The following is a 15630-nucleotide window of genomic DNA, read 5'->3' as shown; positions in this document are numbered from 1 at the left end:
TCTACTCACAAGGGATGTTAACGATTTTGTATACATGGGCAATGTGAGTATACGATCGATGAGTTGTATAGCTGTATTAATTAGTGGCCGTCATTAACCTGGGACTGACAGAGATATAGGTGCATGAATACCAGTAACATTTAACGTTTTGATTTTAAGTTGGCAATTACATGATAACAACGTAACCATTGCACACATATCCTCCACTCCAAACACACTTCTTGTGTGTCCACTCAACAGCGAATGGGACGGAAAGGGTCGATGTAAGACGAGTTGAGTTGAGGTGAGGTGAAATGAACGTCGTGTTCAAGATAATTGCACTTATATAGCGACCTGCATTCACATGTGTGTGTGTGTGTGTGTGTGTGTGTGTGTGTGTGTGTGTGTGTGTGTGTGTGTGTGTGTGTGTGTGTGTGTGTGTCTGCTTGTAATCCTCGTAGTCAGGACTCATGCCGATTTTATAGTGCTAGCCCACTGAGATACCACTCTGTTTAACATGAGCACTCCCCTCAGATACAATTGGCCAGACTCGATTATTTACATACCCTCGTCATATATATATATATTGCCGAGTGTAGCGTTAAACAACAAACAAACAAACAGACAAGGATTATACAGCGGCGTGCATGTAAGGATGTGTGTCTGCTCGTAACAGGCCGGACTAGCCCACTGAGATACCATGCCGCAGTCTTATATTTGAATACCCCACTTAGACACAGTATACTGTCTCCGAGCTGATCAGTGCTTGTTTTATCCCCTAAATACATAGCACAGGCAGGGTAACAACAAGTACCATCTTTTAACCTTTTTTAGTATGACACGGCCGGGGATCGAACCCCCGACGCTAGACCACGGAGGCGGTCGGTCGATGTAAGGACGGGTACTAAAGGGGAAGCGATCCTGTAGACACATGAGTACCCAGCCAATACATGATGGCACCAGCGTTTCCTGATATATAACAAGACCTTTTCTCTTGTATGAGACTAAAGACCTTTCCAAGCGTGGATACAGCTTCTTGGCAAAGCACGGGTGCATTCAGTGATCACAAGTTCTCACAAGCGATGTATAAATGCAATGTGACAACGTGTATGCCAACCTGCGTAACATATAGCTTGCTATATGCATACTCCCAAACGAGCTGAGAAAGGCGCATATACTAACCCTTTCAACTGTAAAACTTAATTTAATTTAACACCCACACTTTATTTGCCTTGGTCTAAATCTGATTAACACATGGTTAACATTGAAGCTTTGTCACATAAATATCAAAATAGCCATAATAAAACGCCAAACACTCCAAACGGCCCTGCGCCGAGCTGGCGACTTACACGTCAACATGACATAGTTGTGATATTGCGTCAGTATGTACACGTAGTGATGAAAAAGTTTCTCTGGGGAAAGCCAGCTCACTGAACTCACAAGGGCTGAAAATATCCAGGAAAGCTTACACTATCAACATAAAAAACACATGTTGGGCAGGAAGTTTGAATTCTCAGCACGACTCGTGTCTAAATTTCAAATATGACCCGACACGTAGGTGTCAGATTTCATCACCGAGGTATTCTAATGCACTTACTTACTCGATGACTCTTAATTCACACGGTGCGTGATACAACGGTACATTAACGGCAACAACCATCCTTTGTTTTTAAAATACAAATCCTGTTGCAGTTCAGTAACGTTCATTTAGAACCCTGATTGTGTTCATTTGGAATGTTCCCAGTCAGGCAACCAAGAGTCGGTGTCGTGAAGATTGTCTATTGATGTTGTGAGGCACTGTTGCATAAATTACGATTACATCATAACATGTACGTGAACGATACAATGAAACTCCGTTTGTTCGGACACCGTTAATCTTGTAACTCCGGACGTACAAAGGGACACAGTTACGTGTTTCTGGAGATAATTCGAACGATTTCATAGAGTATGGTGTCCCCAACACGTCCGGCTAAACAAGGTTTATACATTGATACATCTGAGGAACATAACAGGAGTCAATGAAACATGCAAGAGAGAACTAACATGAAACAGCCTTTTGAATGACTGTTGTTAGTAGTCAAATAGTACGTTCTCTACATACCCCAAGCCAACCAGTGCCTACGTCTAGCGGAAGGAAACACAAGTGCGGCAAATGAGTTAGAAAATACCAACAGTTCTAATTCTGATTGACATTTTGTGGAAAGAACGGCCGGACTAAATGGACATTCTAGTTAATAAAATTCAAGTCGTTAAATAAACTACATTCTCAATCTGATTACTATTTTTTTATGTTATCAAATTAGCAGTTTCTGATGGCCCTGAGTACATACAGTCAATGTCTCAATTCCACACATATCACAAATATCAGACCGAGACTGGAACAGGGTACAGGTTATGAAACGCACATGACCCCCTTACCCACACATGACAGATGGTTGACGACAAGTTCGCACAAAAGAAAATGTTAACAAAAAGAACATGATTGTCGTGATTAAGAACACATAGCCATATCCGTCAAAGAACATGTACATACAGGGTTTTAAACATTCATGCTTACCGCGTCTTCGCGTTGAGGTGCCTCTGTGAGCACTTTGCTACTGGCTAAAAATACATTTAGAACACTTCCTGCAAAGGGCTTGACATACCTCAAATCGCCGCTAGTTCTTTCCTCGGATATAAACACACTTAAATCGAGGAGAAAGGCAAACTGGCTTCCAGGGGAAACAGACTGGCAGACCTTGTCCGTATCAAGATTATACCAGTATCCGTCTATGAACGGTCTCTGTCCGAAGCAAAAAGTTCACGAAGGGTTATTTTAAAGCTAAAGCAGAGTTGAGCATCAGGTTACGCTGACGAAGAGGTTGCTATAAACACTCTCCCTGTGAAGACGGTTCAGGGGATAATATGACACGGCAAGGCATGCATCCCTCGAGTAGCCTGACCATTAGACTTGCACAAGTCTCTAAGGCATTTTTAAAAAGGTTGAAGCATAATTTCTTGACTATACACATAATAAGTACAAGTTGTCCCTATAAGAGACTGGCGCCCTTATGTTGTCCGCTTATCTAGACTTGCCTATTATAAGGTTAGAACTACTATACACGCATGGGCTTATCATTCAGTACAGCCTTGGAGCAAGGCTACTTTACCATAAAAACTCGTTGGTTTGTTATTGGGTGCGGTCATTGGTATTCCTAAGCCCAGAAAAACCCAACTTGTTAAGAATGTTTAACTGAATCATTTGATGTAACTGCGAAAGAACAAAAAAAATATATATGTGCTTACACATCAGGGAAACAAATAAGTAACATGCAAAGGATAAGAATTCATTCACATGTAGTCTTGATTCCGGAATATACTCTTCAAGGTCGGAGATACTCGGAAATAACCGAGAACACGTCCCATTTTAATTCTGGAAACCCAATAGTCCAGAAACTCTACGGTCTCTGCCCAGTCTCGGTCAAAGGTATTTACAAAATTAAACATGCTGTCGTCATGGGCGAGGATATTTTCCTTTGCTCAAAACTTATGTTTTCGTTTCGCAAATACATAAATGTATTTCTTTCAAGTATCATGACACAAAATTGAACTCATTTTAACTTAATTCAACGATTTTATAGCGATATTGAAATATTTCGCCCATGGGCGAGAAAAAGGTTTGGCCCATGGGCGAGAATATTTTCCTTTGCTCAAAACTCATGTTTTTGTTTCGCAAATACATAAATGTATTTCTTTCAAGCATCATGACACAAAATTTAACTCATTTTAACTTAATTCAACGATTTAATAGCAATATTGAAATATTTCGCCCATGGGCGCGAAAAAGGTTTGGCTCATGGGAGAGAATAATTTCCTTTGCTCAACAGTTTTAGTTTCGCAAATACATAAAGGTGTTATAAGCATGACACATGACTCAACTCATTTTAACTTAATTCAAATATTTAGCGGCGTTATTATAATATTTCGCCCATGTCTTCGTCAGTCCCTTTAAAGCATTAACAACTTGTGTACAAAGTATACTGTATCATGTGAAATATACTTTATATTATATCATTACATTACTATTTAAAAAGGGCCTTTGGTTGGATGTTTCCTTTATAGATGTTTTACAGATTTCACCTGTTTTACATATTGTAACGATCTTTAATGAACCCGGCCTTACCTCTCAAAACGTCTTGACAGCATATCATACGAATTCATGCGCTTGTACACCAATTCATTGGCGTTATTTTCCACAACATCAAAGTTTAGTTAGTTTATTTTTTATTTCCCATTTTATGTATTGTTGATACATCACACTGGGCAATTACGTGACACTAGGTATGCAATATACAGGTACGCGTTCGCGTATTTCAATGGAAAAAACCGATTCGTCTTTCATTGCATAACGTCTGGCTGAATATCTCACATTCTAACGAAATCTCGAAATAATTACTTAATTACATGTGGTGTCGAACTGACCAATGGGAATTATGTTTCAATGCGACTGAGGAAAACTTGAGTGAATATTGTGACACGAAAGCAACTTTTAAATGCATTGCCAGTTTTGGTATGAAAATGATAATTCTCATATTCTCAATAGTACGTTGTATCTAAATACAGTGTCGGCCTTATTTACAGGTGATTCTACAATACCTGCTCTCGGACAATTACAATCTGCCACACCATGCGTGAATAAACAGTTATGCAGGTGTTGATGTGGGCAAATACCTAGCCTGCATGTGTATATTTATCTGGTGGATACATGTATTACATATTTTCGTTGTGGATATATAAAGCACAAAGACAAAACAAAGTTTATGAAATAACTTAGTGCCCTGATATATTCAACGAGATATGTATCATCGTTTAATGGGTCATTCAATAAAAGTTAGTTGTGAGGCGATATCAAAGGAGCCGCCCAATATACACAGTGTCGTCCGGTGAACTCCCACCCCACCCTGTCCGTCAGAGTTATGTAATCGGTACACAAATATATTTGATGCGGTGTCAGTGTGGAAGGAGTTTGAATTACGTCCGCCACTGGCGACAGAAATCTTCAAAGTATAGTAACAATCAACAAGGTCAATGCCGTACTAATAACCGAGTGACTCACGTAACAACGACTGCCAATCCGTCTGCTACAGCTGCTACCATACCATCTTCCCTGTCACGACTGGCGTATTAACGGCTTATTCAAAATATTAATTTAAAAAGTTCGTTAACAGCCTAACGTATGTCGTATTCAGTCCTCAACTGGATGTTACATTCCTTATATTAGCTAACGGCCCTGTTTGTGAAAATATGTACTAGACATAAGATTTAAAGAATAATAAAATCAATTGTAAGACCGCATAGACCATAAAACCGAATAAAATATGTCTTGGTATCATCTCTTGTGTATTAGATGATGGTAATGACCTGAAATGTTATAACGTTAGATTAGGAAGGAGAAACATTAAAGTGTTTTATAATACTTGGGAACATGAGCAATAGAATGTATTATAAAATAAAATTATTGAACTAAATAACTTGCAAGGGGTACCCAAACTTGTTTGACAGTTTCTCGTGTGTTGTAGACTGTCGAATGCGACTCATGTGTGTGCGTAGGGTACACATATCTATTGCAAGTTTTAGTACTCATACACTTTCTCTTTTTGTGTTGATATAATTTCTATTTTCTTTCATGATATGATTTCATTTTTATCTTTGGCTGCTCAGTTGGTTGTGAAGGAGGACGTCATGTATCGACAGCTGCAGAGTCCAGATGGGACAGGGCTCCAACTAATATTGCCAAAAGAGAGAATACCAAGGATTCCTAGGTCTCTTCACAATGACTCTGGACACCAAAGACGGGATCGAACTCTCAATCTTATTCGATCAAGATTCTTCTGGCCTGGAATGTCTGACGACGTGGAGAAGTATGTGAAAAGCTGTGGAAACTGCATAAGACGCAAATCTAAGACCACTGTGAAAGCTGCTGGACTCGTGAATATCAAATCAGCACAGCCATTGGAACTTGTGTGTCTAGACTACCTAAAGCTCGAGGAATCCAAGGGAGGTTATGAAAACATCTTAGTCATAACAGACCACTTTACCCGTTATGCCATTGCCATCCCAACTCGCAACCAATCAGCCAAGACCACAGCAAGAGTACTATTTGAAAATTTCCTAGTACACTACGGATTCCCAGCTAAACTCCACAGCGACCAAGGAAGAAACTTTGAGGGGAATATCATCAAAGAGTTGTGCCAACTAACTAGAATCAAGAAGACAAGAACGACGCCATATCATCCCCAAGGAAATGGTATGACGGAACTATTCAATCAGACTCTAATGAACATGTTGGGCACTCTTGATGAAGAAAAGAAATCAGACTGGAAAACCTATGTCTCACCTCTTGTACACTCGTACAATGCAACCCGGCATGAGAGCACAGGATTCACCCCATTCTATCTAATGTTTGGTCGTCATCCACGTCTCCCTATAGATGCTTTCCTGGGAACCATAGTGGGAGAAGGACAGGTGAATCACACCCAGTATGCTCAGAATCTAAGGAAACGACTGCGATTCGCCTACAACATTGCCTCCAAGGAAGCTCAGAAAGCAGGCCATCGCCACAAGCACCAGTATGACAAGAAGGCCACGGAGTCCTATCTTCAATCTGGTGACAGAGTGTTAATACGACTGGTTGGACTCACAGGAAGGAACAAACTCTCTGACAAGTGGGCCAGGGATGTCTACACGATTGTGAAACAGCCAAATTTGGATATCCCTGTCTACTGTGTGAAGCAAGAGAATGGGCAAGGGATAATGAAGACTCTTCATCGCAATATGCTTCTGCCACTTCAATTTGTTTCCCCTCCAGCAGTCCCAACCAGGAACCACCCACAACAGCCAAAAATCAACTTCCCTTCAAGTGAAGGAATACCTTGCTGCTGGAGGAGCTCCTGACGAAGACAGTGAAGAGGAAATGGTACTGTTACCAAGACTTAGGAGTGAAGCAAGATAGAGAGCCCAGTCTGACCTTCACATGTCAGGCAACGATCACACTTCCAGTGATCATCCCACTGAGCACAGTTCTTCCTACAGTCTTACCAAGGATTCTCTTGTGTCTTCTGTGTCGGATGGATCCCCTGAGGACCATCAGACCCAGCCAAAGATTCAAGACTCGGGTCCCTTGTACTCATCACCCGATGTTTTGCAAGATCCATAAGTAGCAGCTACATCACCTGATACCAATTCTCATACAGGTTCTGCTCCAGATGATTCGACCTACCAGTCGTATCCTAGTATACCTGAAGAACCTGTGGATGTTGCAGCCACTCATGTTAACACTGTTGGATCTCCTCCAGTCCCATCCCAAACTGACAGTCCAAAGTCGGGGAGGCCTGGATGAGGAGCGAAGAGTGGGTTACCAAGTTTGTTTTAACAACGACCAAGCCAGACACAACGAACGAAGTCTTTGTATAGGATCATTTGTAAGATTGTATATAGTTTTGTTCAGCAGTTGTAGTTTGTATGTTTTGCTCAAGTTCTGTGTTTTGCCTGTGTTTTCATTCAATGGGAATAGCATTATTCAAACCTTTGTTGTTCACTGTGTAAGTTAGTGTGCATTAGTTCCTCCGACTACTTCTCGTTTTTGGATCATTACCCAGCAAACCTCTCCCAGTGACTTCTTCTCATTGGTTCATCCTTTTCAATGTTGGGGACAACATTTTCTAAAGGTGGGGAATATGTCGCCGGCAGCCTTATTTCTACTTTTATCCATCGTAAGGCCGCTCCTCCACTGTCTGCATGTAATGAGTTGTACGTGCTACCCGTACCTGGCTTAACGCCTAATTCACGGGCTTCTACCTGTGACGTCACGGCAATTTGAACGCACAGTCAATTGTCACCTGTCTGCCTGGTAGGATTGGCCGACAGCACTCAACACTTTTCTAATGTTGACGTTTCATGTTACAGGCAAATAAATACATTTTAAAAGAAAATCCGTCTTCAATATTTGTCTGGGACGACTAGAAGCCTGAACCTGCGACATTAAGATGAAAATCATAGCAGAAAAAGTGTCTTTTGTCAACTGGACTCATGGCAAAACGATAGTGCGTTGTGCAGCAAAACACCGCTATGAAACGTGAAATAAACATGATCGACGATCTCGAGGTTGCCAAGCCACGCATTGTCTGAGCAAATTTGAAAAAAGGACACTGACGTGTTTCATGATATGCGGTTCATTTACGATACAAAACTTCTGTCATTGAATGTACTGTCACATTGTACCTATATGCCGACGAGGTTATGATAAAACAATCTATTTCTGAAATACGTATCTCGAAATGACCCTTTCGATTCACTTCCGGGATCCTGACAGCAAAATGCTAATTCCAGTGTATTACAGGCATATTTTAGTTGGACCTCAGGATTAAATGTGCAATATCTTCTGTATTAGATACAGAGGATACCATTTTTTGTTTGTTTGAAATGTCCATCAGTGAAATGCACAACATGCTGTCTGTTCCCTATGAGCTGATGCGACTCACACTGCATGGAGCTATGCTCTCCAAGCCTCGTTGTCGATCCAAGATGGCGAAAGTGTGAAAAAAAGGTCAATAGTACTATACAGTGACCCTTCCTTGACCGTCCGATCAAACGTCAAATCTGTCATGATGACACAGGTTGATATTGGCTTGACGTTCATTTCGACGTCGCCAGACACGACAACGCCTATCAAGGAAGTACAAAGTGAGTCGGGACTCATCTGTAAACATGACACGTGACCAGCGACGATTACCCAAGTTTCGACGTTGTGTTCGCCATTGGCGTCTGTTGGCAATATGACGATTTGTAAGGGGCGGCACAACACGTGGCCGTTGTGCATGGAGATGAGCTGCATGTAGACGATTTCTAACCGTCTGTCTCGTAACTCGCATTCTAGTAGCCTGATGAAAGTTTGCAGCAATTCGAGTTCAATTTCGTACAGCCTGGTTGCGGATCAGTCAATCCTGTACCCTCGTCGTTGACCTGGGACCTCAACGGGTCGATTATCAACATTTTGGGTTTGTTGGTTCTTGTTCAGTAGTCTGCTAATCACAGACTGTGAAACATTGAACGTATTGGCCGCTGCACTCTGTATTCTGCCAGTGTCCTGCATGCAAATAGCCCGTAAACGCTCCGCGCGTTGCAGACGTCGCATCGCCAGGTCATACACAAACAAGGAATGAAATCAAGTAAATCACAACTATATGATAAGCAGACTGAATCAATAAAATCAAGAGAAATAATGGTCTACAGAGATTAATCGACCTTCCTTAAAAGTGCCAAAATCAGGAATGACACCCAACGCACGTGCACACTATCGGATGTGTTTGGGTGTTTTGTTTCACAGACCTAAAAATTCTTGCATAGGATGCAAAGGATGCTTGTCAACATTTATCTTTTTTAAAATACTTGGTATAAACATTATATTTGAGATCCTCTACTGTCTTTTAAATAGTGGAGTTTCTGAAATTCCGGACTTCCACCCATGTATAAAAGTTCATTCCCCGTATCCTCTTTGGCAAAGTGTGGCACAATTTGTTTGACTCAATTTGTAAATGATATTGTCCGTCATGGGTGGGGTACTCCGTGTGTCCATTGTATCATGTTTAACCTTAATGGGTGGGTACACCGGAGGTAACCCTTGTTGGCAGCTGGTAGTCATTTGATACCCGTCCGACATTCGAGGTCACCACGGTCACCACGTGCCAGAGAAACGTGTTTAGAAACATATGACCGGGCCTAATAGTGTTCTTGGGTGAAAGTAAATCTTTGGAAGAGGTTTTCTTTTGGTAATCTTTCTGATGATATTTTGCTTGACAACGGTATAAGGAATCGTCTATACCGAAACGTCGCTTTTATACGATATTAAAGAAGTTGTTATCCATGAAATAGTATCTACCTTGTCATCCGTCAACTTCTAAGTAATGCCTATCAAACAATTGATATGTTGTAGCTGATCACGTATATCAATACGTTCGATGGTGTAGGTATCAATGTAATTATATACTACTGATGTTCTATTTTGCCATGGCTGTATTTTCAATTGGCCAAGTGTTATGTTGGTTGGTTGGTTGGTTGTTAAACGCCGCACTCAGCAATATTCCAGCTTTATGACGGCGGTCTGTAAATAATCGTGTCTGGACCAGACAATCCAGTGTTAATATCATGAGCATCGAACCACGCAATTGGGATTGATGACATGCATCAACCAAGTCAGCGAGCCTGACCACCCGATCCCGTTAGACGCCTTTTACGACAAGCATAGTCACCTTTTACGGCAAGTATGGGTTGCTGAAGATCTATTCTACCCCGGAATCTTCACGGATCCCAAGTGTAATGTATCGATATATAGATCAGTACTTAGTAATTATACACCCCTTCTCGTGACACAATGAGAACATACAAAGTTATCAGTCACAGCGGACGATTTGATGACTTATTCACCAGTGGGGATTCCGAGGAAGAATATACGTCCCAACAGCCAAAATACTTGTCGCAGTAGGCGACGTAATGGATTGGTGCATTCACTGATTGCCCCTCACCGTATCCCATCGTATTGTTGTGTGGATTGATGCTCATATCAATCACTGGATTGTCTGGTCCAGACTTATTATTTACGGCAGCCGACGTATAGCTGGAATATTGCCGAGTGCGGCGTTAAACAACAAAGAAATAAATAAAGATGATTTTAATTACCACCGTAAATTACCAACATAAAGTTTTCATTTACATCAAACATGTATACGAGGTACAAGTATTCAATTACCCCCGTTTAACGTTCAAATATTGCCGATGCAGTATATGAAGCCACGAGATGAGGGGATCAATTCGCAAAGCAGAGGCACAACTGTATGAGTACACAACCAACCCACACAATAACTCAAGACCTGAGTGACTTAACAGGGAATTTATTATTCAGACACAGAGTCAATTAATGTCAGCAGTCAACAATAAAGTGCTTACAATCAAATAATTTCATACTTTGAAGTTTACACTGTTTCTTTCATGCTGATTGGCTGAATGGGTAGTCACGTGATCTGATATTTGGAGTTCACACACCTGTGAACGGACAAAAAATGTTCACAGGATGTGAACTATTTTTGTGTGAAATAGATCATGTGAACTTTTGCCGGAACTACTTTCCGGGGTTTCCCCGAATTCTCGATCTGTTTTTAAGATCAACTCGTTTTTCTATTTTCTTTTTAATCCCTGCATTTATCAGCAATATAAATATTTTATTATTTTTCCCTGGTCTTGTAACATTTCATCTGACTTATAAATAAATAAATGCTTTGTTTCTGGAGTTTGATGTAGTCTAGCTGCAACATTAAAAACACAATGGATTGTCCTTACGGTGATTTGGATATGGAATGGCAATCTTTCAATACTAATAACGCTAGTAAAGAAAATTAATTCTGTAAAATTACTGAGGTGAACGAATAATGATTTATTGAGCGATATTGACTTTGATGCCTTGTTTTCGGAAATGACAGGAATCTAGCAACAATGTAAAACAACGTATAGTCTGGAAGTTAATTTAAGGTACCGACGTTTACTACAATATCTGAAAAAACTATTGGACCTACTCCAGTCAAAGTTGGTATGGGATTATTAAACAGTCATACATAACTGGATATTACATTTAAAGACAATCGGTGCATGAATAAAAAATCTGTCTATTTAGCTATCACTATATTTCATCAACAACCATACCTGTTCGTCAAGGGTGGAACGAGCATTCATTGTAACAGCCATCTGCATAATGCCAATCAACTCAACTCGAAAGGCTGCACGGGAATCACGCACGCACGAATACGGTGTTAGCATTAGATTTCATGATATCTCAGCGCAAGCATCTTTCCGCTGATGCGAAAGGTTTCGTTGTTAAAAAAATTGAATACTTTAAGGCTGAAAGTGAAAGACGTTCGCCGTTCTTTGACATTTCAAAGTACATGGAAAGAACAATTCATGCGTTACAGCTTCCAAAAAAAACCGTAGTTAAGATTTTGAACTAATAAAAACACATGCTCTCCTGCACATCCCTTAGGGGGCATGTCAAAACAGGATAAGAAATTAAAGTTAGATTCCTTTGATAAGAAAGTTGCCAGGGACGTGATTCGGCGGTTAACACGAGAAAAGAATTTATTTCAACACAATAACTAAAACTAATTCTCCTTACAGAGCATGACTTAGATATTTCCAAATGGACCATTTGTAAACTCCTTTCCAAATTTAGATATCAGTACAAAAAGACGAAAGGGTCGAAACTAGCAATGCGTGAACGACCAGATATCATTCGTGTGCGTATCAATTACTTGCGCACTATTAAAAAGAAACGAGAAGAAGGCTATTAGCCTGTCTATTAGGACGAAACCTGGGTTAACGCCTGCCACACAGCGGCTTACCAATGGTCTCACCCAGATTCCAGAGAGCCACAGCGCAAGATCCCCCTGGTAAAGGGGAGCGCCTGATTGTCCTCCATGCAGGCTCCCACAGAGGTTTCCTCCCTGGGTGTGATCTAGTGTTCAGATCCAGATCTACAGATGGCAGAGACTACCATACCGAGATGAATAGTCAGGTTTTCACTGCGTATGTTGATGAGCAGCTCCTCTTAGCACTGCCTGATAAATCCTTGGTGGTTATGGACAATGCTCCCTATCACAGTTGTCGAGATCCTATTAACCGTTGTCCAACCTCAAATTCCACCAAAGGTGAGATATGTCAGTGGTTGGACAACAACCGATTTGCTTAAAGCCAAAAAACTGACTTCCACCAACTGGTTCTTCAGAACAAACCCCCGCCCTCTTATTTGATTGACAACATGTTGAGAGAACTCGGTCACGAAGTGCTTGGACTTCCTCCTTACCATTGTGACTTGAATTCCATCGAACTAATCTGGGGTGATTTGAAAAATATGGTCGCACGGCAAAATAAGACCTTCAAGCTTGCCGACGTCAAGCAGATTGTCTTGAAAGGGATGGGAGATATTACAGATGTACGTTTGGCAAACTGTGTCCAACATGTTATCAAAGTTGAGGAAGAGTATTGGAAACAAGACTGTATCCGACCAGATACTGTCCAGCCTGTTGATGTTTCTTTAGGTGACAGCACAGACTCCGAATCTGACGACGAGGGCATTTCGTGGGACCAAGAATAGTGCAATACATATACCCCTGTTTCACTACGACATGTGATAGCCCGAATTACCACGGATATGAATTCTTACATATTCGTACATATTCTTAATCATTTCTTAAGAATCTTAAATATATCCTATTTGATTCCCAAACATTCTTGTAGCTCGTGGGATTCGTCAGAAAAAAATTGTTTATCAAAGAATTTCTAGGAATCGTCTACGAATTTCAGGTTCGTGCTTTGTAGTACATGTCGTAATCAGATCTTGTCCACTTTGTGCAATTCTTGGCTCAGAATTTGATTCTCTTTCACCCGAAACAGCCCCGAAAGTCTCGAATCATCTACGAAAATATTAAAATATTTTCTTCGAAACCATAAAGCAATTATTTGACTAAATGAATAATTACGTATGATATATTACACCTAATAATCCCCTAAGATTTTGAGAAACCATAACACATAAACATAAATTTAAAAAAACACACACCAAAACTTGCCTACCTGTTTTTCCGATTGGTCATCGGAGACGAGAAAATATCCGAAGACGGAATTAGATATCTATCTATTCCGGTTTCTGAGTTGGCCGACCTTCTCCGTGCATTCTAGGCCGAGAAGCGGCGGCACATGGGGAGTGACGGGGCACAGAAATGAAGCTGGTATCAGGTCATACAGTAGGTCCATCTCAGGTGACAAGAAACACCAGCTAAACTTTTACAGCACACGCGAAAACATGATTTGCAATAAATCATAGATGTACATATGTTCGAAGAACTTCAGATGAACATGATATATAAGGTTTGACACTGGTTGACACATTATTAATTATTCATTGCAGGATCATTATGCAACAATTTTCATATGATCGAATAGTTCTCCTCTTATATACCCGAGTGGACATTCACACAAGATAAAACTATGTTAGGCACAATGCATATTCCAATGGAAATTCCACAATACAGTATTGACATATTCTTATTCACAGCAGTATTACATAGGAATACACAAAAGTATGGCATGCTGAAATTACCACATTAACCTATGTATGTCCACATGTGGCATATAGTTAAGATTCACAGAGTATAAGATAGTACACGTTGCTTACCTGAGTGAATAAACTGTGTGTTTATCAGTCAACCACAGACTGACATGTGACTGACACTCGTCCGTATTTATACCTTTTCTAGTTACTACAGATAATTTTTTATTATATTGACGAGGGAGGATTGTGGAGGATTGTGGAGGTGGGGGGTTTGGAGGTTCTTGATATCGTAAAATAATAAACTGCAGGGAGAATAAACCAGGAGGGGCGCAATAAAACACTTATTCTCCCTGTTTATGCTCACTGCACTGATTTATTGTTTGATAACCAACGACAACGGGTCGTTTATATCTTATATAAGATATCAACATTATTTACAACCACCTTAAGGATTATAATAAAATTACAAGCTTTGAAAATAGTTACCTGTATTTAAATAATGAAGTGGGGTTAAGTTTGGTATTTCGTGAATATCCTAGTAAACATCAAAACAATGAAAAATGAGTACATTCACTTTTCTGTTCAACCGATGTCCTATTACAGCAATGCCCTGTCACTGACATCACTTCATGAACCGTTGCACCATAGTGACATAGTCGCGTGTTGTCTACTTCTCCCTCAAATTGGCCTTATCACTTTATTGAGAGCATTTTCACCAAGAGCGGGCCCTCGACACCTTTCTTAGTGGATACTGAAAACATGCAGAGCATTCTGAATATAACTTCGTACTGGGCATCTTCTATCGCCAGGTACCGCGTACAGATCAGAATTGTTTTTCCTTCCTTGTTGTTCATTCCCGAGTGGTTTCCATCTTTTCATTATATGCCATCTCACAAACTGTCAACCGTTATCACCTGTGCGATGGATAAAGCTATCGCATTGAAGACTTCTCAAACCCACACCTTTGTTGTTTAACGCCGCACTCAGCTATGTCCAGCTATATTACGGCGGTCTCTAAATAATCGATTCGAAGCAAGACAATCCAGGGATTGACATCAAGGTGACGCCATAACCGGAAGGGGTTGTAGCTAAAACGGTACCTCAGCACAACGCCACCGAGAGAAATCGGCACCGATTGGCGAAAACGGCACCTCGAATAAAGCGAAAACGGCTACTATTTCATATCGAAATTAAATTCACATGGTCACTTGTAAAAACAAATAATTATTAAATGTTAAAACAAGTTTAAATTAGAAATTAGCCTCTACTCCAATTTACTGTAAAGTTTTAAGTATCTTTCCCCAAATTAAATAAATGTCAAGCTGAAACTGTATTTATTTATTATTTCTGGTAATTCCGAGGAAGTGACGTCATGGGATTTCTTCTCATGAGCGTATGTGACTTTCGGTTTGATAATTTCCGGAACTAGAGGCGGCCATGATTTGGCATGAGCCTCGCGAAAGAGGTGACGTCACGGTGTGTTGGTCTGATTCGTCTGTCTTGCTAATTATAGCAATGGA

The 15630-nt window shown here is 40.5% G+C and overlaps 1 protein-coding gene across 2 annotated transcripts in view; it reads right to left on the bottom strand.

The window, feature by feature from the left end:
* Nucleotides 1–14289, bottom strand: part of LOC124132776 (sodium-coupled monocarboxylate transporter 1-like) — a 44148-nt gene extending 29859 nt beyond the window's left edge. The window contains exon 1 of one of the 2 annotated variants that reach the window (XM_048392441.1): nucleotides 14234–14289. The gene's annotated coding sequence lies outside the window, so the exon portion shown is untranslated. Of the gene's footprint in view, nucleotides 1–2624; nucleotides 2794–14233 lie in introns of those variants that run through there. The other variant, XM_046496897.2, reaches the window with a different exon arrangement.
* Nucleotides 14290–15630: the final 1341 nt, after the last annotated feature.

The sequence above is a fragment of the Haliotis rufescens genome, unplaced genomic scaffold, assembly GCF_023055435.1.
Source record: "Haliotis rufescens isolate VD_foot unplaced genomic scaffold, xgHalRufe1.0.p SCAF_11, whole genome shotgun sequence".
Lineage (NCBI taxonomy): Eukaryota > Metazoa > Mollusca > Gastropoda > Lepetellida > Haliotidae > Haliotis > Haliotis rufescens.
Note: the sequence above shows the minus strand (reverse complement) of the source record. Positions and strands in the feature narration are given on the sequence as shown.